This window comes from Dama dama, chromosome 24 (assembly GCF_033118175.1).
Source record: "Dama dama isolate Ldn47 chromosome 24, ASM3311817v1, whole genome shotgun sequence".
Classification (NCBI taxonomy): Eukaryota; Metazoa; Chordata; class Mammalia; order Artiodactyla; family Cervidae; genus Dama; species Dama dama.
The window spans coordinates 13709524-13735549 of record NC_083704.1 but is presented as its reverse complement, the minus strand read 5'-3'; the positions used below and the strand labels follow the sequence as shown (position 1 = coordinate 13735549).

General features: G+C 40.4%; 1 long non-coding RNA gene across 3 annotated transcripts in view; it reads left to right on the top strand.

Annotated features, from left to right (window-relative positions):
• LOC133045564 (uncharacterized) overlaps positions 1–25684 on the top strand; it is a 32203-nt gene extending 6519 nt beyond the window's left edge. Inside the window, exons 2-5 of one of the 3 annotated variants that reach the window (XR_009690282.1) lie at positions 19855–19963; positions 21315–21350; positions 23695–23833; positions 25360–25684. This is a non-coding gene — a long non-coding RNA (uncharacterized LOC133045564). Of the gene's footprint in view, positions 1–19854; positions 19964–21314; positions 21351–23694; positions 24286–25359 lie in introns of those variants that run through there. The other 2 variants (XR_009690280.1, XR_009690281.1) reach the window with 2 other exon arrangements.
• Positions 25685–26026: the final 342 nt, after the last annotated feature.

Sequence of the window (26026 nt, the reverse complement as noted above, 5' to 3'; positions counted from 1 at the left end):
AGGCCTTAGTGTGCACTCATAAGGTTATGCAGCCTGTTCTCAGTCAAGCTCTCTGTTCCCCTTGGTACAACCTCAGCTCTGTCTCACTTCACTTTTTAACTAAAAAAGTGCAGAAACTGAACTACCTCTTCCTCATTATCAGTGCCTGTGCCCTTGCTGATCAAAATGTATTTATCTGATTCCACTGATTCAATGCACTCTTTCCCCCCTCCCCAAGTTATTCACAAAAAAATTTTCACCAAGCATGCATCACCATATGAATATATATCTTCCTTTCAAATCCTCTGTTAAGTACAATTTACATCCTTCGTAGCTATCCCACTTGTGATATACTAAATATCCTAAATCCAATACAGTAAATTCCCCTTTAATGAATGTTACCTAATATTTACAATAATATTAAGAGCCTGGAAAATGTACTTTCATACCAGAAAAATGTGCTTTCCTATCAGCTGATGACACACCAGCTCTATAGGAAGCAAGAAAGGATATGCAAATAAAAAGGTTAGACTGAATGTCAGTCCACACATTGCTTTAATCACCATCTTTGTGGGGAAGAATATGCTCCCTGACCCTGATTTTATACTGAAGGAAATCATGAAAATAAAAACTATAATCAGAGATGGGGGTCGGGGAGGAAGGGGATATAGTGCCTCATGCCAGCCAGGCTTCAGGCATCCACGGCAAAGATCAGTGCTCTCAGCTGCTCAGGATCTATCAGCAGACAGAAAACAGCACACTGGTCTCCTGTTGATGAAGCAAACTTGATTTTGTTTCATTTTTAGAGCTTCAGCTAAACAGCGTATATTTTATAATGGGCCCGTTGGGCTTCCCAGGTGGCTCAGTGGTAAAGAATCCGCCTGACAATGTAGGAAATGTGGGTTCGATCCCTGGGCTGGGAAGATCCCCTGGAGACAGGAATGGCAACCCACTCCAGGATTCTTGCCTGGAGAATTCCATGGGCAGAGGAGCCTGGTGGCCTGCAAAGAGTGGGGTTGCAAAGAGTCAGACATAACTTACTGATTGAATATGTGCTGTTGGTGCTACTTGCCTGCCTAACTATATACACGGTCAGAGGACCCTAACCAGTTGGACCAGTCTTGGCCGAGTTGCTCAGGGTAGTGACGTCCTAGGCTGAGTCGGGCTCACTGGCAAGTAGTCCCAGGGCTTGAGATGCAGACGCCAGAAAGACAGAAGGCCAAGTGGGGTGGATCCAGACATGTGCCCGTGCTGACAGCTGCCTCAGAAAGCAGATTGTGCAATATGGAACAGACCAGAAGGGCTATAAGAAGGACAATCTGATGACTCATAATATGTGTTTGGGGATTTTTTTTCCTGTAATCTTTTATATCAAAATAATTTCAAACTTACAGAAAAGTTTCAGTCAAAAAGAAAAAGAAAGAGAGAAAGAAAAGGGTACAAAGGACTCCCATACACGCTTCATCTCAGTCCCACTTTTGTTAACCTTAAGCCACTTTTACTTTTTTAGCTTCTTTTATCATTATTATTATTTATTTTTTGGACATGTGGGATCTAGTTCCCTGATCAGGGATTAAAGCTGCACCCCCTACTTTGAAAGTTCAGAGGCTTAAACACAGGATCACCAGGGAAGTCCCATCTCATATTATTATTTTCCAAACCATTTGAGAGTAATTTGTTTACATAATGTCCTTGTACCTCTAAACACTTCCCACTTCTCATGAAGGCAAAGAAGCATATCTTCTCTCAGGTCTCTTTCACTGAAGAAAAAAAAATCTACTTATACTATTATCTTATCATGTGCATTAACTTCACAGATAGTGAAACAAAAGATTATAAGAATCTAAGATTAAGTGTTTCTCTTCAGTTTTATATTTTCTGTCTAGCAGTCATGTATTAATATAACATTATGTAATATTTTAAGCTGTTTTTTACTTATGTTTAAATTTTTTAGGCCAAATACTGCATTGAATTGGCTTTTAAAAAAGTCTGAAATATTAGAGTGAAGTCAGGGAAATATGTCAAATACATGATTTTTAAATTTTTTAGACTTAATTTTAGAGCATTTTTATTGGCTTGGTGACTTTTAATTTTGTTATGATTTTTAACTTACAGGGAAGTTTCAAGATGAGTACAAAGATTGTTTATGTACTCTTTACCCAGTTTGTTTTCATTTTCCTGCATTAGATTTCTCATTATCTCCTTCTGTATAAAAAAAAAAGTACACTTTTTCACATATACATGTACAACATACACTATAGTTTAACAAAAAAGGAAAGAAACCTGAAAATATCAGGCCTTTCATTTCTAAATATTTCAGTGTATATTTCCAAAGTACAAGGACATATGAATGATCAAAATCAAGAAGTGAAACATTGATGCCATGCTACTAGCTAATCCATATTAAAATTCATCCATAGTCCCAGTATTGACCTTTGTAGCTGTTTTCCCCCTAGTCCAGGGTCCAATCCAGGATTATGCATTGCTTTTAATTGTCGTGTCTCTTTTAATTTGGAACAGATCAATGACCCTTCTTAAAAGGGTTAAAAAAACTATTTTATCTAATGTGCTAGCTTCATGAAAGAGATTCAAAATTGTGACCCACTTTAAGTGTCAATGTGGGTATAATTTGTGCTGGTCATTGTGCTGTATTCTTATTGGGGGTGGAACCGTATCCAAAGAACTTTTTTTTTCATGTTGGTATTGATCAAAAGTTGTTATAATTTGTAGTTATTTTTCACAACTTAATTGACGTTGATTGGAAATGTTCTGAAACAGGCTTGGGGTTGTGTTTTTTTTTTTGCCACACAATATAAATATAGTAATAAAAATAATGTAATAGTTGGAAAAAATGTAAATATGACAAAACTGCAAGAGGCAAAGTGGTTGTCTGAGGAGGCTTTACAAGTGGCTTTACAAAGGCAAGGGAGAAAGGGAAAGATATACATAACTAAATGAAGAGTTCCAGAGAATAGCAAGGAGAGACAAGAAGGCTTTTTTAAATGAACAACGCAAAGAAATAGGGGGAAACAACAGAATGGGAAAGACTAGAGATTTCTTCAAGAAAACTGGAGAGATCAAGGGAACTTTTCATGCAAAGATGGGCACAATAAAGGACAGAAATGGTATGAATCTAACAGAAGCAGAAGAGGTTAAGAAGTGATGGCACAAATACACAGAACTATACCAAAAATGTCTTAATGACCTGGATAACCATGATGGTATGGTCACTCACCTAGAGCCAGACATCCTGGAGTATGAAGTCAAGTTGGCCTTAGGAAGCACTATTAAAGACAAAGCTAGTGGAGGTGATAGAATTCCAGCTGAGCTATTTCAAATCCTAAAAGTTGATGCTGTTAAAGTGCTGCACTAAATATGCCAGCAAATTTGGAAATCTCAGCAGTGTCCCCAGGACTGGAAAAGGTCAGTTTTTGCCACAATCCCAAAGAAGGGCCAAGGAATGAGAATGTTCAAATTACTGCATGATTGTGCCTAATTCCCATACTAACAAGGTAATGCTCAAAGTCCTTCAAGCTAGGCTTCAGCAGAACATGAATAGAGAACTTCCAGATGTACAAGCTGGATTTAGAAGAGGTAGAGGAACCAGAGATCAAATTGCTAACATTCACTGGATCATGGAAAAGGCAAGAGAATTCCAGAAAAACATCTACTTCTTGTTCATTGACTGTGATAAAACCTTTGACTGTTTGGATCACAACAAACTGAAAAAGTCTTAAAGAAATGGAACTACCAGACCACCTTTCCTGTCTACTGAGAAATCTGTATGTAGGTCAAGAAGCAACAGATAGAACTGGACATGAAACAACTCACTGGCTCAAAATTGAGAAAGGAGTACGTCCAGGCTGTATATCGTCGCCCTACTTATTTAACTTATATGCAAGTAATTAGCCTCCAGCTAATAAAAATAAATGAAAAAAAAAAAATAAAAAGCTGTAACTTATATGCAGAGTACATCATGCGAAATGCCAGGCTGGATGAATCACAAGCTGGAATCAAGATTGCCAGAAGAAATATCAATAACCTCATATATGCAGATAATACCATTCTAATGGCAGAAACTGAAGAGGAACTAAAGAACCTCCTGATGAGAGTTAAAGAGGAGAGTGAAAAAATCGGTTCAAAATTCAACATTCAAAAAACTAAGATAATGGCATCTGGTCCCCTCACTTCATGGCAAATAGAAGAAGGGAAAAGGGACAGATTTTATTTTCCTGGGCTCTAAAATTTCCTGCAGACAGTGACTGCCTCCATGAAGTTACAAAACCCTTGCTCCTTGGAAGGAAAGTTATGAGCAACCTAGACAGCATATTGAAAAGCAGAGACATTTTACTTTGTCGACAAAGGTCCATTTAGTCAAAGCTATGGTTTTTTTGGTAGTCATGTACATAGGTGAGAGTTGGACCATAAGAAGGCTGAGTGCCAAAGATTTTGAATTGTGGTGCTGGAGAAGACTCTTGAGAGTCCCTTGGACTGCAAGGAGATCAAACCAGTCAATCCTAAAAGAAATTAGTCCTGAATATTCATTGGAAGGACTGATGCTGAAACTGAGACTCCAGTCCTTTGGCCACCTGATGCGAAGAACTGACTCATTGGAAAAGACCCTGATGCTGGGAAAGATTGAAGGTGGGAGGAGAAGGGGATGACAGAGGATGAGATGGTTGGATACCATCACTGCCTCAGTGGACATGAATTTGAGCAAACTCCAGGAGAGAGTGGAGGACAGGGAAGCCTGGCATACTGCAGTCCATGGGGTCACAAAGAGTCAGATACAACTTAGTGACTGAACAAAAGTGCAACTAGTATGTATGTCTTCAAATACACAGTTTAAAAAGATCAGCAACAAGATGTATATGAGAAAAATTATAAATCTCTGATAAAAGAAATCAAAAAAGAACTAAATAAATGTAGAAATATTTCATGTTCATCAATAAGAAGATTGTCAAGATGTTTATTTTTGTTCAGTCACTTAGTTGTGTCCTACTCTTTGTGACCCTGTCGACTGCAGCATGCCAGATGTTAGTTCAGCCCAATTTGATCTGTGGGTTCAACACAGTCTCAATCAAAATCTCAGCAAATTATTTTGTGGATATCAACTAAGTGATTCTAAAGTTTATATAAAGAAGCAAAAGACTCAAAATAACCAACACAATGTTAAAGGAAAAGCACAAAGTCAGAGGACTGCATTATGAAAGAATAGATGAACAGATCAATGGAATAGAATTGAGAGTTCAAAAATAGATTCATACAAATAGAGTCAGCTCATCTTTGACAAAAGAACAAAGACAATACAATGGAGAAAAGATCATCTTTTTCAACAAACGGTGCCAAGCAGCGAGGTATCCATATGCAAAAACAGAAAAATTTCCAGGCACAGAACTTAGAACTGTGTCAAAAATAATAAATCAAAATGGATCATAGAACTAAATGTAAAATGCAAAACTATTGATGTCAAACTCCTAGAAGGTAGCATAGGAGAAAATCTGGATGGCCTCAAGCATGGTGATGACTTTTTTAGAAGCAATACCAGAGACACAATCCATGAAAGAAATAATTGATAAATTGGACCTCATTAAAATTAAAAACTCCGCTCTGCTCTGTGGAAGAAACTGCCAAGAGAATGAGAAGACAAGACACAGACTGGGAGAAAATACTTGCAAAAGACATGTCTGATAGAGGACTGTTATGCAAAATACACAAAGATTTCTTAAAATGCAATAATAAGGAAACAACCTGATTTTAAAATAAGCCAAAGATTGGAATAGAAAGCTCACCAGATACCTCACAGATGGCAAATAAACATACAAAAAGATGTTCCACATTGTATGTCATTAGGGAAATGCAAATTAAAATAAGTGTGAGCTAACACGGCACGCCTAAAACCCAAAACACTGACAGCACTAAATGCTTGTGAGAATGTGGGGCAACAGGAGCTATCATTCGTTGCTAGTGGGGTTGCAAAATGGTACAATCTCTTTTGAAGACAGCCTGGAGACTTCTTTTTTTTCCCATTACTTTCTTTTTTTTTTTTTTTTTCCATTTATTTTTATTAGGTGGAGGCTAATTACTTTACAATATTGTAGTGGTTTTTGCCATACATTGACATGAATCAGCCATGGATTTACATGTGTTCCCTATCCCGATCCCCCCTCCCACCTCCCTCCCCATCCCATCCCTCTGGGTCTTCCCAGTGCACCAGCCCTGAGCATTTGTCTCATGCATCCAACCTGGGCTGGTGATCTGTTTCACCCTTGATAGTATACTTGTTTCAATGTATAGTATACAATGTTTCAGTTCATCCCACCCTCGCCTTCTCCCACAGAGTCTAAAAGTCTGTTCTGTACATCTGTGTCTCTTTTTCTGTTTTGCATGTAGGATTATCGTTACCAAAAAAAAAAAAAAAGGATTATTGTTACCATCTTTTTAAATTCCATATATATGCGTTAATATACTGTATTGGTCTTTATCTTTCTGGCTTACTTCACTCTGTATAATGGGCTCCAGTTTCATCCACCTCATTAGAACTGATTCAAATGAATTCTTTTTAATGGCTGAGTAATATTCCATTGTGTATATGTACCACAGCTTCCTTATCCATTCATCTGCTGATGGGCATCTAGGTTGCTTCCATGTCCTAGCAATTATAAACCGTGCTGTGATGAACATTGGGGTGCACGTGTCTCTTTCAGATCTGGTTTCTCAGTGTGTATGCCCAGGAGTGGGATTGCTGGGTCATGTGGCAGTTCTATTTCCAGTTTTTTAAGGAATCGCCTGGAGACTTCTTATGAAACTAAATACACTGTTACCAAATGATCCAGCTTGGTATTTACCCAAATGAGTTGAAAACTTATTTCTACCCAAAAACCTACACACAGATCTTTAAAGCAACTTTATTCATAATTGCCAAAACTTGCAAGCAATTAAGATGTCCTTCTGTAGGTGAATGGGTAATAAACCATGGTATATCCAGACAGTGGCTAGTACTCAGCGCTAAGAAGGAATGAGCTATCAAGCTATGAAAAGACATGGAGGACCCTTAAATGCATATTACCAAGGGAAAGAAGGCAGTTTGAAAAGGCTGTATAATTCCAACATTCTGGAAGAGCAATAACAATGGAGACAGTAAAATATCAGTGGTTGCCAGGGGTTGGGGCAAGGGAGAGATGATAGAGCACGCAGGGTTTTTAGGGCAGTGAATCTTCTGTACCATATTATAATGGTAGATACATGTCATTATGCATGTGTGCTTACTAAGTCATTTCAATCGTGTCCGACTCTTTGTGACCCCATGGACTGTAGCCCACCAGGCTCCTCTGTCCATGGGATTTCCCAGGCAAGAATACTGGAGTGGGTTGCCATGCCGTCCTCCAGGGGGTCTTCCCAAACCAGGGATCGAACCCACGTCTCTTATGTCTCCTGCATTAGCAGGTGGATTCTTTAGCACGAGGGCCACCTGGGAAGCCCACATGCCAGGTATTCTATGGCACAGAATACCAGAATACTCAGCACCAAGAGTAAATCCCAGCATAAACTATGGTTGTAAGAGGTGTTGATGCAGATTCAGAGATGGTAACAAATGTACAACTCTGGTGGGTGGGGGACGTTGATAGTAGGGAAGGTTGTGTGTATGTGGAGGCCAGGGGTACATGAAAAATCTCTGTACCTTCTATTCAGTTTTGCTGTGAACCTAACACTGCTCTAAAACTTGTCTATTTAAAAGGGGAATAAAAGGAATACTCTAGCGGTCCAGTGGTTAGGACTCAGTGCTTTCACTGCCAGGCCCCAGGTTTAATTCCTGGTCGGGGAACTGAGATCCCTCAAGCTGCACCTCAGGCAAAAAAATAAAAAAAACAAGCAACAACTATAACTGAGCTTCCCTACAGAAACATCTTTCTTGTTGAGGGGAGAAGCACCTTTCCTGTTCTCGTTGGTCTTTTTAAGGAGGGATCATCTGAATACATTTCTGTATGTCATTTTTAAAGCCAGTTTTCAAGTGGCTTGCTTGAGTAGCACATGTCAGGGATGTATTTACCCTCTTCACTAACTCTCACACAACTGACATATTATAACCTTTAATATTGAGGATGCAATATCTCAAGATGATGAAACTGAGATCAATCCCTGGGCATTTCTTGGCAATGGATGACTTTCAGTGCACATCATGGACATAAACAGATGGCATAGTGTGGTTGTAAACAACATCTAAACATTGTACCTGAACACAAAGAAATCCAAGACAAAAACCAGCCAAGAAGTAGATTAGGAATCCTTTCTTTTTTTTTTTTTTTGGCCACACTGTGTGGTTTGGCTTGTGGGATCTTAGTTCCCCACAATGTTAGCTGCTCACTTGTGTCTGACTCTTTGCGACCCCATGGACTGTAGCTCACCAGTCTCCTCTGTGCATGAAATTCTCCAGGCAAGAATACTGGAGTGGGTTGCCATTCCCTTCTCAAGGGGATCTTCCCAACCCAGGGGTCAAACTCGGGTCTCCCAGGGATTGAACCCGGGTCCCTGGCATTGCAAGCAGATTCTTTATCATCTGAGCCGCCAGGGAGGGATCAAACCCAGGCCCCAGCAGTGAAAGCGCTGAGTCCTAACCACTAGATCGCCAGGAAGCTCCCAGGAATCCATTTTTTTTCTGTCTCCCAAGTTGAAATATTTTCTTTTCTAGTTTTGGGTATATGTTCATTGACTTTGCATAATGCTGGAAATGGTATCAGGAAAAAAAAAAACTGCTCTAATTTCAAGATTCACCTTCGATCATAATATTTAGCAGTAGCTGACAGTGATACCCAACACACAGTGCCAGTCCCCGTGATCTGGAGCAAAGCTTAGGTCATTTCCTTTAGCAGAAGTAGCATTAGAAAATAAACCAAACCATAAAAGAAAAACCTGACTGTACATAAAACTTGATCTGCAGTTCAAGCTGTGTAGAAATTACTTTATCTGTCATCTGCTTCATGGATACCCACATTTATAACTATTCATTGTGAATGTTATAAAATTCACAATTAGAAGCATGAATGAAGTTGAAAATCTGTTAAGGAAAAAAACATTAGATTGCTTAGAAAAAAGGCAAGTAATGCAAATAAGTTATTATCTTTCCAAAGAATAAGAGAGAATAGCTATAATTCACTTAACAAATTAGTTTAATGAACGTGGCAGATTTAACATGGTAATTGTATTATTAAATTGGCTCCTGAGAATTTTCTAAGCATTTTACATATATAGCTTTTGTCGTTTAACTTTTATGAAAACCCTGTAAGTTTCAATTGTTATCAACATGTGTCTGTAGATGAGTAAATTGAAGCACAGAGAAGAAAAGTCACATAACTAATAGACCAGGGAAAGGACATTCAAAATTCTCGCCGTCCCTACCTGCAGACAACTGAAGTCACACATTTCTCTCCCAGATCATTCCCCTGGCAGTGAGGGAATGCTGGGGAATTAAGACCCTAAGAGGGGGACTTCTCTGGTGGCTAAGACACCATACTCCCAATGCAGGGGCTTGGGTTAGATCTCTGATTGGGAACTAGATTCTACATGCCACAACTGAAGATCCCACATGCTGTAACAAAGATCAAAGATCCTGCGTTCCCCAACTAAGATCTGGTGCAGTCAAATTAAGAAAAACAAACAAACAAAAAAACAAAAAACCCAAGAGCAACCTTCAACCAAAGAGGTCCAGGAATTGGTCAATAAACATCCCATCTTCCTTGCCTCTCTGTGAGACGATTCTAAGTATTCTGCACAAGGATAGAGCCCTGATTACCCACTGTAGTAACTCACTCATTAACGTCTCCTTTCCTGGCTCTCTTTCCTTCCCGGTCTCACTTTTCAACTCTCCCATCATCCTTTCAGGGATCACTTCCTGAATCAACCACCTCCCTCCCCGACTGGCCCCAACCTCTGCATATCTATGCACTCTTAAGAGCTGGTTGTCACCATAGTCCCCCCTTGGGAGGGTACACACTCATTTTACCGATTTGGCCAAAACTTGCAATTTGTCATGGTGACTATATATTTATCTTATTCCCCAAGTCTGCGACTTTTCAGGCAGGAATGACACAGAGGGGATTTAAATGAACCCATTTTTGAGATTTCCGGTTTCACTGTGAAGCTTTTCAGAGAAGCACCAGATGCAGTCAGCAGCTTTGGCCCTGTCATTGCAAGCTGATGCTTGGGGACAAAAATATGGAACAGAAGCCTGGACTGGGAACTTCTCGGGTTCCGATTCTGCCTTATTCCGTAATTTTCACCCAACTTATGTAACTTCTCCCATATTATGATTGGATGTTATTTTATAAAAGCACTTTGTAAAGACACTTTGAAGGGCTTTTAGCTTCCTCAGTGCAGTTCAGTTATCAGAAGGATCTAGAGAAGATTGGCTTGGTCATATTCCATGCCTCCAGGAAAAGGAAATCCAGTACTTCGGTCATGACCGCTGCAATCCCCTGTGGAGTTCTGGTCTCTTGGCCTGACTGGTGTGAGCTGCCGACACCGAACCCTTGTTCTCCACCATGCAGTTACAGGCTGTTCTTTCATCTCTCCTCTTCGATCCATCGCTTAGCTTCTATGCCAGAAGCAGCTCCTATTTACCCAAGATTTGGAGCTGTCTATAACAACCACTTAGCGGGACAGAGCCGCATCTTAAAATCAAACATCAGGCACTCTGGTTCCCGGCAGTCTTTTGGCTCCATCTGTTGTTTCTGCCTTACTCCTCTCTCCTCTGTGCTTACCCTCCCAGAAGAAAAAAAATAAATAAAAAATAAAAAAACAAATTCTTTCCATTTCCTCTGTAGAGTAATTCGACCTTCTTAAGTCCCTACTTCCCAAAGTAGCTGGGAGCCTTCCTTCAGGACTTCTATGGTTTCCTTTTTTAGATATAAATCTTTGGACTATCTGGTATTTGCTTGCGTTTAAGAATAGTTAAAATTCTTTTTATTGTTTTATATAAACAAATACAAGTAGGTACGATATAGATTAGCAAACAGACCAAGAAAAAAAAAAATCAATGAACCAGAAAAAAAAAAAAAACCCAAGGATGAACAGGAACATAATGTTCAAAATGAATCAAAGATGCCCTCTATGACCTGTTTGTTCCCAGGTGCAATGAACACAGAGATACACTGCTCAGAAACCCTCAGAAACTCCTGGGGTTATACCAGCAACCTTCAAAGAATTGCCCCTGGGCTACTGGAGCCACCTCCAGTTGGAAGATTCCAGATGCCTGGGAGTGCCCATCCCCCAAGGTGGCTGGTAGGCAGCCACTGACTGGTGAGGGTGGATGAAGCCCAGCTCTCTAACCTCAAGGCTGCAGGAACTCAAGGTGCAGTTTATGCCCCAGAGCTCGCTACACGCTCAGACCATGTCCAAGAATTCATCGAAAATTGCACCCTTTTCTTGTCTGCGTCCCCTTCACTGTCCTGCTTCCCTTCCTCCCTTATTAACCTGTGCCAGAAGAACTTCAACTTGAATCCGTGGCTCAGCTGGCTTCTGGAAGAACCCAATCTAAGGTGCTAGGTATTCTATTTTATTGCACAGGCACCCTGGGAATTAATTTTTTCATATATACAGTGAATACCTTTTATGTATTTGATGCTGTTATGAAAAAATGCTGAAAGTGAAATGTCAGAGAAAGACAAATACTGTATGATACCACTTATATCTTATTTTTTTTTATGTTTTCTTTTTTTTTTTTAATTAGTTGGAGGCTAATTACTTCACAACATTTCAGTGGGTTTTGTCATACATTGATATGAATCAGCCATAGAGTTACACGTATTCCCCACCCCGATCCCCCCTCCCACCTCCCTCTCCACCCGATTCCTCTGGGTCTTCCCAGTGCACCAGGCCCGAGCACTTGTCTCATGCATCCCACCTGGGCTGGTGATCTGTTTCACCATAGATAGTATACATGCTGTTCTTTCGAAACATCCCACCCTCACCTTCTCCCACAGAGTTCAAAAGTCTGTTCTGTATTTCTGTGTCTCTTTTTCTGTTTTGCATATAGGGTTATCATTACCATCTTTCTAAATTCCATATATATGTATTAGTATGCTGTAATGTTCTTTATCTTTCTGGCTTACTTCACTCTGTATAATGGGCTCCAGTTTCATCCATCTCATTAGAACTGATTCAAATGAATTCTTTTTAATGGCTGAGTAATATTCCATGGTGTATATATACCACAGCCTCCTTATCCATTCATCTGCTGATGGGCATCTAGGTTGCTTCCATGTCCTGGCTATTATAAACAGTGCTGCGATGAACATTGGGGTGCACATGTCTCTTTCAGATCTGGTTTCCTCAGTGTGTATGCCCAGAAGTGGGATTGCTGGGTCATATGGCAGTTCTGTTTCCAGTTTTTTAAGAAATCTCCACACTGTTCTCCATAGCGGCTGTACTAGTTTGCATTCCCACCAACAGTGTAAGAGGGTTCCCTTTTCTCCACACCCTCTCCAGCATTTATTGCTTGTAGACTTTTGGATAGCAGCCATCCTGACTGGCGTGTAATGGTACCTTGTTGTGGTTTTGATTTGCATTTCTCTAATAATGAGTGATGTTGAGCATCTTTTCATGTGTTTGTTAGCCATCTGTATGTCTTCTTTGGAGAAATGTCTGTTTAGTTCTTTGGCCCATTTTTTGATTGGGTCATTTATTTTTCTGGAATTGAGCTGCAGGAGTTGCTTGTATATTTTTGAGATTAATCCTTTGTCTGTTTCTTCATTTGCTATTATTTTCTCCCAATCTGAGGGCTACCACTTATATCTTAAATCTAAAAAAATACTACAAAAAAGCAGACTCATAGGTATAGAGAACAAGCTAGTAATGGGGAGAAGTGGGTATATAAGGGTGAAGGATTAAGAGGTACAAACGATCATGTAAAAAGTAAGATACAAGGATGTATTGTACAACACAGGGAATATAGCCAATATTTTACAATTACTGTAAATGGAGTATAACCTTTACAATTATGAATCACTATATACCCGTACACCTGTAACATATAATATTGTACATCAGCTATACTTCAACAAAAGAATAAATAAAATAGAGAATAACTCTTTTAAAAAAGAAACAATTATGATGATGTATATAATACAGTCCACAAAAAGTAAAAACTAGTTAGGGAGGTGAGACATGGAGAGACAGAAATATAAGATGAGGTCAAGTGCTTTTTTATTCATGGAATATCCTCCATATATGGGCTTCCCAGGTAATGCAGATGGTAAAGAACCTATCTGCCAATGCAGGAGATAAAAGAGACATGAATTCAATCCCTGGGTTGGGAAGATCCCCTAGAGGAGGGCGTTGCAACCCACTCCAGTATTCTTGCCTGGAGAATCCCATGGACAGAGGAGCCTGGTGGGCTGCAGTCCAAGGGGTCACAAAGAGTCAGACAGGACTGAGGTGGCTTAGGACACTTAGGACACACACACACACACACACACCCTCTATGTATACATGATGGAATCTCAGAGATATCGGGAAGGAGTGCTCACAGCTTCATGGTTTCATGTGCTGGGATTTGGAGGACTCATAAGATTTCCAAACAAAAAGTTGGAAGCGGAGAGCATATTAACTGGGGAGAAACAGTATGGGAAGCTGAGCATGTGAAGTTGACAAGGTACAGCGAGCCATAGTGTTAACAGAGCCCCTGAGAGGATCCGTTGTCTTCTCAAAGACTGAATCTCTCCCACTGTAATTCCTTCATTCCGCCACTCTATCCTATGGGCATATGATAGGATGCAGGTCAGTAACCTCGGTGCTTCTGTGCTTTGTGGATACAAATCTTAGGCAACGTGTTCAGATATGCAAAGATACTACATTCATTCCTTTAATATTCTTTCTATTTATTTATTTACTTTTTGGCCACACCACATGGCCTGTAGGTTCTCATTTCCCTGACAGTGACCAAACCTGGGCCCCCCTGCAGTGAAAACGCAGACTCTCAATCACTGGACCACCAGGGAAGTCCCTACATTCTTTTTTTTCCCCCTGTATCCTGTATAATTTCCCTTATAATTGTTCTTGTAAGCCTCTGTTCCACTTGGAGTGGTGGAAATTTAATCTTGGTCAAATTGTGTGGTCCCTGCTACCCTTTTCTCCTTAAGTTTTCATCCAAATTCCTGCCTTCTGGAGAATTTGGTAGGATCCCTAATCCTCCCCATCACCTAGGCGTCTGATACTTGGCTTATCAGACATGAGCAGTTCACTGCTAAGTTGTCCTTCATTCCCACCCTCAAGACACCTCTGTAGCTCACTGTTCTGTCTGCTCCTCCCATGTAACACTGGAACATGTAGACTGGCAGGTCTGGGCGGTAGGTCCCTGGGATCTGCCCAGGGGTGAGCAAGGTGCATAAGTCTCATTTCTACTTGTTCATTTATTTTTTGGCTGCATCATGCGGTACGTGGGGTCTTAGTTTCCAGATCCGGGATTGAACCCAGACCCTCTGCATTGGAAGCGCAAAGTCTTAGCCACTGGACCATCAGGGAAGTCCCACTACCTCGTAAATTTGTAATGAGAGTTAAATGAGCTAATATTTGTTAAGTGCTGAGAATAGTGTCTGGCTCTTGATAAATGCAGTCTGGGTGTTTGCTAAATGAAGCATTTTATGTATGTTGACTGTTTAATATTTAGTATGTCCTTTCCCTTTAACGGTTGGCGCTTGCATGGGTCAGGTGGAAACCAGAACAGGAAATCATTTATCTTTACTGAGACTGTCATTATTACTTGTCTAGACAATTGCACTGAACTCCTAAGGGGTCTCATCTGTAACCTCCTCTTTTTTCAGACCATCTTACCTATTGCTGTTAGTAGCTCTGGTCATGTCTCTGCTTGTTTTCCAAGTTTTTAATAGGTTTCTATTTCCACTGTGAGACTTTGCTAAGTTTTATACAGAAATACCTTTCCTACGTACTAAAAAAAAAGAAAGAAAGAAAGAATATATGCCCTGGGATATATATAAACTAAAACAATGAAGCACAAGTAAGAAATGTCTTTGAATTCTAGGCTCTTAAAATTTTATGTCAACTTTACATTCTAATCTATAACCTGGCCATGCTTATTTTAACTTCAGAAACATTTCACACTTCTTGCTAATCAGGAAAGTTTTCAAAGGACTTTTCCTACTTGTTTCCTTGGTTAATTGATGAAAGCTATTGCACCAATTTGGGATAATTAGACTAAATAACACAGACCTGACAGCTCAGACTAGGCAATTTCTTTTAGCTGTTGGTGTCACAATATTTCTAGAATCCAAACAGTTAAATGTATGGAGATATATATATATATATGTGTGTGTGTGTGTGTGTGTGTGTGTGTGTATTATCTGCTTTAAGTGTTATGTGGGATAATGATTAAGTAGAGATGCACTGCAAGCTGACAAAGAGGTGGAAAAGTACATTTTCAGACTCCTATTGATTAAAATTTTAATAAATATGCCTTCGTGCTGACAGGTTGCTGGATTCTTAGGGTTGTAAGCAAGAGAAAATCAACTTAAACAAGCTAGAGCAGAGAAGGGAATTTATAGCTTAGTAAGTTTAAAGTCCAGGGTGGCAGCTGGCTTCATTAGTGGCTGTTTCCAGGGGTCAGATGATCAGGTCCCTGGCTCTCCACTTCTAGGAAGGATCCTTCCATAAGGCAATCAAGATGGTGATCATGGTAAATGGTACAAGTTGAAAAGAGCTCATTTTCCCTAATCCCTCTGGGAGAGACAGACCAGCTTTGCTCAAATCCATTTCTCATTCAATCACTGTGACCACGTGGGTAGGATGCCGTAAGTGATCAGACATTGATCAAGTGCCATCCTACATCTGGGAAGAAACGAGCCTGTCACCAATCCACATCTCACACTCCCAGGATGACCGATACTTCCTGTTTACCCAGGACTATAAAGTTTCCTATGCATAGAACTTTAAGTGCTAAAACTGAGTTAGGGCAAACCAAAGCAGTTGGTCTGTTTCTCCTGTTAGCCAAAGGAAAATTGGTTGAAACCCAAGGGTGGATGGAAAAGGGTGCTAGGCAGAAAAAATATATAGCTGCCTACCACTGTGCATCACAGGATTGAATTGCTTTGGTTTATTGGCAGACAGAACTCATTTCTAACCATTCCTGCTCCCCAGGCTTCCCAGGAGGTCCAGTGGTTATGACTCTTTCCTTCCACAGAAGGGGATGTAGGTTCAGTCCCTGGTTGGGACTGCATGCCCTGAGTCTCAGCCAAAACAAAGGCGGCGGGGGGGATTGGTCATTCCCGTTCCCTTCTTTTCTCAGGATACTTGTCAAAAGACTTTTTCAGTGACTGGAAAAGCTTACTGATGATTCTTAGTTAACTGCCAATATTTGAAATCTAATATAAATGAACCAGAATTCTCAAACAACCCATAGTTCCACCACGAACTCTCCTCTGATGTTGTTTAGTCGCTCAGTCACGTCCAACTCTTTTGCAGCCCCACAGACTGCAGCCTGCCAGGCTCCTCTGGCCATGGGATTTCCCAGGCAAGAATACTGGAGTGGGTTGCCATTTCCTTCTCCAAGGGATCTTCCTGGATCAGGGATCCATCGAACCCATGTCTCCTGCATTGGCAGGCAGAGTTTCTTTTACCGCTGAGCCACCAGGGAAGCCTGAACTCTCCTCTAACTCAGACTTTATTTTCACTCCAGGAGTCTTGTCACATGCAGTCAAAATATTAGCTTTACTTTGTAATTGTCATTTGAGAGTTTAGCTTTTAAAATGCAAATGATTCAACTTTGTGATTGATAAGATGGTCTTATAAACAATTCATTCCTTTAATCCAAATTTTACTCTTTGTCATAGCATTTACTTTCTTTTTTATATAAATAAAAAAAAATAACAATTCAAAATTAAGTTAGAAACCTGTGACCAGCTGCTCTTTCTAAGTCAGTATGTATCTGCATAGTAAAGCAAGTTTTCAAAATCAACATATTAAATATAACTTTTACTCAAAAGAAGAAATGATCAAACCACTAATTTCTTTTAAAAGCAATGTTTACTTCTTTACTAGCCCTCTTAAAAAAACCAACAAAAACAGATTATTTGCAAAATGTGTTCTTGAAGCAGGGCCTTGATGTGAATTACCACTTCTGGAGTTCTGTCCATGATATGTTTCATCTCTGCCTATTCCCATACTTTTAATTCCAGAAAATGCTGTGTGCTAAAATCCTTTACTATTTGGTTGAAAATATTTTCATCAGTTTATCAACATACATCTTCACAGACATCACCATTACAAACATAATAAAAATTTCCTAGTCAACTATGCATTCGTCCAATTACATGAAAAAGAACTGGATTACATATGACTTTTTAAAAAATCACTCGTTTGTTTATTAACTGTGCTATTTTTATAAGAACATATTTTTCAGATTGGCAGTCTCTTTTTGACCTAAACAGATTTGGAAATATCTATTCTGGGAGATGGTGAAGGACAGGGAAGCCTGGTGTGCTTACAGTCCACAGGGTTGCAAAGATTCGGACACGACAACTATGACAAATCACATAACTTGTTGCCAATTTTTCTTTTTCTTTTTTGGCCAAGAAGCATATGGGATCTTAGTTCCCTGACCAGGCACTGAACCTGCACACACTGCACTGGAAGCACAGAGTCTTAGCCACTGGATCCCCAGGGAAGTTCCCATATTTTAAAAATAAATGTCAGTTTCCAGGGTAATTAAAAAAGCCAGTCTTGAAGCGTCACAAAATTTTTAATTGATCTGTGAATTTTATTGTAATACTGTAGCCAGGACTTCTCTGTTTATAATTTTAAAATGTGGTTACAGTTTTTCTTAAGTTTGCAAATTTGATTTTTTTTTTCAAATTTTTTTTCTTTAACCGCACCTCACAGCATGTGGAAATTCCATGATCAGGGACAGAGTCTTAATCGCTGAGCCATGAGGGAAGCCCCACAAATTTGATTTTAAGTCACTTCAAATATAATGGTTTCAGGCAATTATTACTCAGTTTTCTCAACCAGATACCAATCTTTAGACTCATTCACACTTGTACAATAATAGAAATTTGTATTAAAAATCTGATTACATCCTGTATACATTTCAAATGGACTTCAGCTTGTTAAAATGATGATTGGAATATATCACTCTCAAAATAATTACAGGAAAATTGGGATAGTTCTCACTGTCAGTAACCTCAATAATTTCAGGTTTTTCTGAATTTCTTCTGTTCTCACTGTTTCAAACTATTAAAAACTTAATCCTTGCAACTTTTTATTCCTGTTTCCATTTTTCAAACATCACAATGAAAGATAGTGTGTTATCAGCTTTCATAATAAATCCCCATTCTTGCCTCCAGTTTTCACGCAGTAGTATTGTTCCCTCCCACCCTGATCCCTATAAGCAATGACTATTGGAGCAACGATGATGTGTGACTTCTGAGATAAGGCTATAAAAGACATGGTCAATTTCTGTTTGGTCTTGGATCACTCACATGGGGAAAAGTCTGCTGCCATGTCACAAAGATCAAGCAGACCTCTGGAAAAATTAGAGGTGAGGAGCTGAGGCCTCCTGCACACACTCCAGGTGGAGTGAGCCACCTGGAAGGGAGTTCTCCAACCCAGTCGAGACTTCAGATGACAGCGCATGTGCATGCTAAGTCGCTGCAGTCCTGTCCAAGTCTGTGCAACCCCATGGACTGGGGCTGGCGAGGCTCCTGTCCACGTGATTCTCCAGGCAAGAAGACTGGCATGCGTTACTATGCCCTCCTTCAGGGGATCTTCCCAACCCAGCAATCAAACCCAGGTCTCCCGGATTGCAGGCCCTGGCTGATGTCTTTTTTTTTTTTTTTTTTTTAGTTGGAGGCTAATTACTTTACAATATTGTAGTGGTTTCTGTCATACATTGACATGAATCAGCCATGGATTTACATGTATTCCCCATCCCAATCCCCCCTCCCACCTCCCTCTCTACCCGATCCCTCTGGGTCTTCCCAGTGCACCAGGCCTGAGCACTTGTCTCATGCACCCAACCTGGGCTGGGGATCTGTTTCACCCTAGATAATATACATGTTTCGATGCTGTTCTCTCGAAACATCCCACCCTCACCTTCTCCTACAGAGTCCAAAAGTCTGTTCTGTACATCTGTGTCTCTTTTTCTGTTTTGCATATAGGGCTATTGTTACCATCTTTCTAAATTCCATATATATGCGTTAGTATACTGTATTGGTCTTTATCTTTCTGGCTTACTTCACTCTGTATAATGGGCTCCAGTTTCATCCATCTCATTAGAACTGATTCAAATGAATTCTTTTTAATGGCTGAGTAATATTCCATTGTGTATATGTACCACAGCTTCCTTATCCATTCGTCTGCTGATGGGCATCTAAGTTGCTTCCATGTCCTGACTATTATAAATAGTGCTGTGATGAACATTGGGGTGCACGTGTCTCCTTCAGATCTGGTTTCCTCGGTGTGTATGCCCAGAAGTGGGATTGCTGGGTCATATGGCAATTCTATTTCCAGTTTTTTAAGAAATCTCCACACTGTTCTCCATAGCGGCTGTACTAGTTTGCATTCCCACCAACAGTGTAAGAGGGTTCCCTTTTCTCCACACCCTCTCCAGCATTTATTGCTTGTAGACTTTTGGATAGCAGCCATCCTGACTGGCGTGTAATGGTACCTTGTTGTGGTTTTGATTTGCATTTCTCTGATAATGAGTGATGTCGAGCATCTTTTCATGTGTTTGTTACTGGCTGATGTCTTAAACACAGCTTCATGAAAGAGTGTGTGAGGAAACATCCAGCTATGTTGCTCTCAAATTCCTGGTCACCCAAATCCGTGGGATTATGAATATATACTGATTTTTTTGTTTGTTTGTTTTAGGCGGTGCCATGCAGCCTGTGGGATCTTAGTTCCTTGACCAGGGATGGAACCCAGGCCCCTGCCTTAGGAGCGAGGAGTCTTAGCCACTGGACCACCAAGGAAGTCCCCTGTATGTATATACACACATACATAGTTTTTGGCTGTGCTGGGTCTTTGTTGTTTTGCACGGGCTTTCTCTAGTTGCAGTGAGTGGCGGCTACTCTTTGTTGCAGTGTGCAACAGGCTTCTCATCGTGATAGGTTCTCTTGTTGCAGAGAACAGGCTCTAGGGGCACAGGCTTCAGCAGTTGCAGCATGCGAGTTCAACAGTTGTGGGGGCATGGACTTAGTTGCTCTGTGGCATGTGGATTCTTCCCCAAGCAGGGTTTGAACCTGTCCCCTGCGTTGGCAGGTGGATTCTTATCTACTGCGCGACCAGGGAAGTCCTATACTATTTTTTTTTAATACCATTAAATTGAAGTAATTTGCAACTCAGCAATAAATAATGAATAAAGACAATAGAAGAATTGATACTTTTGAACTGTGGTGTTGGAGAAAACTCTTGAGATTCCCTTGGACTGCAAGGAGATCCAACCAGTCCATCCTAAAGGAGGTCAGTCCTGGGTGTTCATTGGAAGGACTGATGTTGAAGCTGAAACTCCAATACTTTGGCCACCTGATGTGAAGAGCTGACTCACTTGAAAAGACCCTGATGCTGGGAAAGATGGAAGGCAGGAGGAGAAGGGGATGACAGAGGATGAGATGGCTGGGTGACATCACCAACTCAATGGACATGAATTTGAGTGAACTCCGGGAGTTGGCGATGGACAGGGAGGCCTGGCGTGAAGCAGTCCATGGGGTCGCAAAGAGTCAGACGTGACTGAGCGACTGAACTGAACTGAATTGAACTGGAAGACAATCAGACAGAAATGAAAGTTTCAAAACACAAACTTTTGTGTGTTTTTTTTCTTATCAGACAGTGCACTGGTAAATAAAATAAAAAAGTGACACTTGGAAGAAAATATCCAGTCATAAGCAACTGAGCAGGAATTGATTTAATGAGAGTTAGTAGATCTTTTTTTTTTTGTCATGGAAAAATTTAAAACAGGGCACATCCCTGGTGGCCCAGTGATTAAGAGTTGGCGTTCCAATGTAGGGGGTGTGGATTTGACAAACCCTGGTCAGGGAACTAAGATCCCACATGCCCAGCTCAGTGTGGCCAAAAAACATTTAAAAATTTAAAAAGTCTTTTATAAGATGGAAAATTTATTTTTGAAGATACTGGCTGAGTACATCCTTGTGGACTGAGCAAGAAATCTCACATTAAAGCAACGTCTCCCAGCGATATTTTCATGGCTTTCTTACCACATTTTAACTCACCTTTGATATGTTTGATGGGAAGCCATCACTGGACACCCTGATAACATCAAACCACCAAAATTTCTTATCATTTGTTGCACATAAGATTTTCTATTTTTCCAGACTCTTATGGAAAGGAAGATTGACTGTCATGAAAAGGTGGGATATTGTTTATTTTCCTTATTGAATGCATGTGAAAAAACCTTTTTAGGGTTTAAAAATTCTGGTAAGAACTCCTCCATATAGGTCCCAGGAACCAACTGAAATGGCCAGGCCATGATTTCTGAGCTCAGCCTGGTATTTCCTGACTCTGCATCCAGATTCCTTCCCTGTCCCTGGGAGTCCTCTGCGTCTCCTTGCTGAGGTCACATCCAAACTCCCACTTGCCTCATTTGCTCCTATCTATAGAAGCATCTCTTAAATCTGCCATGTGAGAATCATTTTTTCCACCTTGGACCCCACTCATTTATGACTATTTCTACATCTAGCATGATAACATAAACGTTTTTGAAGTTGAAAGTTTTGAGTTAAATTCTTCTCGCCAGGAAGCGTTAAGTGCCCTCTGGTTTTGAATGATCCCTCATAGCAGCAGCCCCCGTCCTTTCTGGCACCAGAGACTGGTTTCCTGAAAGATTGTTTTTCCACGGACTGGGATGTGTGGTTTGGGGATGATTCACGTACATTACATTTACGATGCGATTTAGTACATCAGCTCCACTTCAGATAATTAGGCTTTAGATCCCAGAGGTTGGGTACCCATGGGAACGTAACTCAAATTCTTAAAAATGGTAGGACCTAAAGGTATTTTCTAGTTAAAGAAATACATAAATAAGTCCTGTACCCCGGTGTCATAGTGGGAAGTTAGGAGGCTTGAAGCCATTGGTAGTATAGTTGGGTAAAGCCTACCCAATAGGCAGGGTGATTAAACACTATAATTCTCAATGCATCTGGACTTGATCACCCTTTTAACTTTTAGCCCCATTCTTCAACAAAGCATTCTAGTCTTTGGGAACCTACCTTTGACTCTTTTTTTTTGGTCTGCAGCAGGTCTTAGTCATGGCATGCGGAATCTAGTTCACTGACTGATTGAAATCATGCCCTCTGCATTGGGAGGGCAGAGCCTTAGCTACTGGATCACCAGGGAAATCCCTGGATTTCTTATATTGGAAATTTATGAGAAAATATTTACTCACAGAAATAATTTTATAACATTGCTGCAACTGGTAGGTCTATTTCATCATTAATTTCTAGAGCGATCTGTGAAGTTTTGTCTGATTGTTTTAGCCAGACTTCCTTAATACTTGTGTTTAATTTGTCTAGGGGTTCATTATATGCCACCTGGTATTGTTTTTCAAATATATCTGCTACACTGATGAAATCTTTTTGTAAAATTTTATTGAAGTATAGTCGATTTACAGTGTTGTGTAAAGTTCTTCTGTACAGTAGTTGTACCTATATATATTTATATATTCAGTTATACATATATATATATGTTCTTTTTCATATTCTTTGATGGAATATTTTCACTTCCTAATGGATTTCATTTTATTTTTACCAAAAAAGAAAAAAAAAACCCTTTGATTGTTGGAAATGGGATTTGATTTTACTCTACTTACAAGCTAATCACTCAGCCTTTTGCTGTTTTATAGATGTTAACGGAAGCCCCAAGACTCCTGGGTCAGAACCAAAAGCCTTTTCCACTCAAGGCAAATAACCAGCATAAGCTTGCCTCCACCCAGATTTCACAGGGTTCTGTCACAGGAGAGAAACAGAGGCTGGGAAATCCTCCACTTTATGGCAAGCCCTAAGTAACCTGTTCTTTGTCCTGGAGGGAGACATTATTTCACCCCTCCAGGCTGCTCACTGCAGACATACCAGGGGAGGAGTGGCCACGAGGCAAGCTGGACCCTGGGATCTGGGAACCCTCACTCCAGTGTGCCTACCCAGATTAATGTCTCCTTAAGCAGCAAGATACAAATGCTAGGAGGGACTAAACATAACTGCATGGATGCGTGTCTGGGGCAAATTATGGACAACAAGAGGCAAAAAGACCAAAAACCCCAACTGCCATTTCTGAACAGCCAGGAGCAAGAGCAGGGCACTGTGCATGTAGGCAGTACATTAGGAAGTGAAAGGTGCACACACCACCACCAAAGCGGTGGGCAAACCACCCACACCCGCCCTCTGGCCCCACCCCGGACCTGCCCCATCCTCACCCCATATAAGAAACCAACTCAGCCTGCTGCAGCCCAGGAAGTGAGCAAGCAAGCAAAGGAAACTGTTATTTGTTTTCACTCCCTGTCCTGCTGCAACAGAGGCCGCCAATAAAGCCTTGCCTGGATTTCTTGTATGGCCTCTTACCGATTTCTATTTTTTTTATTTAATTTTTAAGGTTTTGGCTGTGCTGGGTCTTCCACGCGGCTCTCTCTAGTTGCGGCAAGTGGGGGCTGCTCTCCAGTTGTGGTGCATGGGCTTCTCAATGTGCTGGCTTCTCTTGTTGCAGAGCTCGGGCTCTAGGGCGCTCCGGCTTCAGAAGTTGCAGCACATGGGCTTAGCTGCACCGTGGCATGTACCAGAAGAGGGATCGAACCCATGTCCATTGCATTGGCAGGCGGATTCTTAACCACTGGACCACCAGAGAAGTCACTTATCAATTTCTATTGATTAAGGAAACCAAAAACCGTTGTCAGTAAGAGTCAGGGTCTTCTTTGTTGGCATACCGAGCAAGACGTATGTGAGACTCATGTAGGAGAGTCTCTCTCCCCACAATCATTATTAATTTCCTTTATTTAGACTGAAACACTGATGCTCAGACAAATTGATAGTTTACATGACTAAGTTTACATAACTAAGAACTCAGAACTTGAGTTTTCTTCAGTTTTTTTTAGAAATATGATATAATTTTATTTTTTGCTTTTTTTAAATACCTAAAATTTTTTGTTGGAGTTTAATTAATTTACAGTGTTATTTCAGGTATACAGTGAAGAATTCAGTTATACATGTAATAACTTGTTTTCTAATTCTAAATTGGTATTAATTTCAATAGACTTGCATGCACTGTCTAATATATAAAATACTTTATTAACAATTTTAATTTTGATCACAGGTCTAAATAACATGTGAATATTGATAAAATATTTATATAAATATATATTGATAAATATATTGATAAAATATGTATATAAATATAAACGTGAAAATACTGCATATAATTTTATTAAATATTATTTTTAAAAATATCATTAAATAAAATATTATGAAATGTAATCTATATGTTACTAAGTACAACCTTTTTTTTTTACTCTTCAAAATGTGGCTACTAGAAGAAACTTAATTGCATATATTTCATGTTTCTACTGGATAGCACTGCAATAGACCATGAATCTTATCTCTTATTTTCCTTTAATTGATTCTTAACTTTTTAACCATTTTTTATTAGTTTTAACATAAATGTAGTAAATACACCACGTACTAGTCTTACGTGTGTAGCTTGTTGAATTGATACCTATGCATACACTTCAATAATCACTACTCAGGTCAAGATATAGAACGTGTCCATTACTGCAGAAAGTTCTCTCAAGGCCCTTTCCTAGTCAATACCCACTGACTGCCATTCTTTGTGATAACCACGCTTCTAACTTTTATCACCATCGGTAAGTTTTCCTTGTATGAGAACTTCCTGTAATCAGAATTGAAACAGAGCAGATCCTTGTCCCCCATGCCTTTTGTCTGTGGAAAAACTTTAGCCAAGGAATAAATTTAATAAGAGAAGTGAGAACATGCAGAAACAAAGGAAAACAGTCAAAGGAGACCAAATAGTAATGGTTTAGTCATTAAGCCTAGTCAAGGACCTTTAGTTCCTCCTCAAGGACTATAGATAATGTTCTGAACCATATCCTGTGAGTTACCTTATAGATCCTGAAACCCCAGGCGGGTGGAGAAGTTAACTCACGATGACCAGACTGTAGCCATGACTTGCGTGTGTGCATGCCCAGTTTTGCTCAGTCGTGTCCCATTCTTTGCAACCCCGTAGACTATGGTCCGCCAGGCCCCTCTGTCCATGGGATTTCCCAGGCAAGCATACTGGAGTGGGTTGCCATTCCTTCTCCGGGGGACCTTCCCCATCCAGGGATCAAACCTGAGTCTCCCGCGTCTCCTGCATTGGCAGGTGGATTCCTTACCACTGCGCCACCTGGGAAGTAGCCATGACGTAAGCGGCACAGTTCCGAGAAATGGCCTCAGAGAAATGGAAAGAAACCTGTCCTAGAACTGAAGATTAACTCTGCCTAAAATAATCAAGATGACACTGACCAGACCACTGATGACCAATTTCAAGATGTCCGTCACTGCTGACTGTACGTTTTTGCATGCGGCCCTCTCCCTCAGCCTATAAAAGCTCTTGCCGACTGGTTGTCAGTTGAGGGGAGTTGGCCTTTGGACGGGCATCCGCAACGCCCCCTACCCTCCCACCCTCAAGTTACCAGCATTCAAAATAAAGCGAACTTTCCTTTCCACCAGCCTTGCCTCTTCAATGGCTTTTGAGCGGTGGGCAGCCGGATCCCACTTTCGATTACAGAATCACAGAATATATATTCTTTTGAATGTGATTTCTTGTGCTCAGCATGGTGTTTTTGAGATTCATCCTCATTGGCGAGTGTATCAGTAGTTTGCTTTTTTATTGCTTTGTAGAATTCCATTGTATGGCTATGTACCACAGTCATCAGTTTTCCAGTTGGTGGATGTTTGGGGTGTTTCCGGTTTGGACTCATGAATAAAGCTGCCCTGAACACTCATTTTGACACACTGAACACCTTTTAACCTTTGAGGAGCGATTG